Source organism: Microtus ochrogaster, chromosome 10 (genome assembly GCF_000317375.1).
Source record: "Microtus ochrogaster isolate Prairie Vole_2 chromosome 10, MicOch1.0, whole genome shotgun sequence".
Lineage (NCBI taxonomy): Eukaryota > Metazoa > Chordata > Mammalia > Rodentia > Cricetidae > Microtus > Microtus ochrogaster.
The window spans coordinates 14,859,002-14,860,431 of NC_022016.1; the positions used below are offsets into that span (position 1 = coordinate 14,859,002).

At 34.1% G+C, this 1,430-nt stretch overlaps 1 long non-coding RNA gene across 1 annotated transcript in view; it reads right to left on the reverse strand.

Moving 5' to 3' along the window:
- LOC113456633 overlaps window positions 1-1,430 on the reverse strand; it is a 999,422-nt gene that overhangs the window by 349,144 nt on the left and 648,848 nt on the right. The gene's annotated exons all lie outside the window — the stretch shown is intronic.

Sequence of the window (1,430 nt, forward strand, 5' to 3'; positions counted from 1 at the left end):
TGATGAGGGAGGGGGACTTGATTGGGAGAGGGGGAGGGAAATGGGAGGCGGTGGCGGGTAGGAGGCAGAAATCCTTAATAAATAAATAAATTTAAAAAAACAATGATTTTTGAAGTAGTAGATAACATGAAAATTTAGTCCAGTCATCAGTGGTCTTTAATATGAACATATGGCATACTGTATTTAGCTAAATTAGATAATCTATAGGGTGGTGACAATGAATTTTAATGGACAAGTAGAGAAAAAAAGCATTCTGATAAAGAACATCCAGGTTTATGCAGGCTATGAGGCTAACAGAGAAAAAATTAAGATAAAGAATGAATGGCTATGTGGTATTAAGGTAAAAAGGTCAAAGCACCACCTTATAGCAGTATGGACGACTTTGAGGGCAAGAAATGGGACTTCATCTTTTATTTCTACGTTCTGACACTCAATAAAAGGCCAATAAATACTGAATTAAAAAAAGAATGGACTTAAGGTAACATGTCAAACATGTAGCAGTGTCTGAGAGACTCAAAATACATTAACTATTTTGCTAAGTGTAACACAACTCCAAAAGTACATTCATTTTACAAATAATAAAGTTGAATCTGAAACAAAATGTTGAGACCAGAAGGGCACTTTTGTGACTATGAAATCATGGCCACATGGTGTCTTTTTTCCCTTGATTTTATTGACCTCTACATGGAATAAGTGTGCTGAAATATTGAAGTTTTCATAAGAACTAGATGAGAAGAGATGACAACTTACGCAACATGGACGAAAAGAGTTAGCAAAACCTGTCACTCTTACTAAAAATGAGCTAAGGCCTGTCTTACAAATAAGCAAATCTCAATGTACACACACCAAAACAGACTTTCAGCATCTGCTAATGTTGGGACAGGCATACTATTTCTTGGAAAGTTTTGAAGTGTGATCATAAACCAAGGGTGGGCCAGTGTCTCTCATTTGCTTGTATTTTTAATAAACATTTGGTAAATCCACACTGCTTTCATATATACAACTAATATTTAATTTTGTACTTATATACTTATGAATATAACACCAACATGAATTATGAAGCTTAGATAATGATTGATATTTAATTATCAGAATTGGAATTGCAATTTAGTTTGAACAAAATTTATGGTAAAAATAAGTCATATCCAAAATACATTCTGAGATATTGACAATATAGACTGTTTTCTTAGTGAAAGACATTTCAGGGTGAAGATATCTACCTAGTTTCTAGATACTGTAGGACCCAGTCCAGGGAACCAACAGCATTACAAGCCTGCATAAACAGGATCCATTGATCTCCTAATATAGCTAGTATTTTGTATTGCTAACTTTGCTTACTTTATTATTGAGCAAGAAAAATAAAATAAATAAATGGTTGGCTGATCTTGACACACACAAAGAGAGAGAGAGAAAGAGGGAGAGAGAGAGAG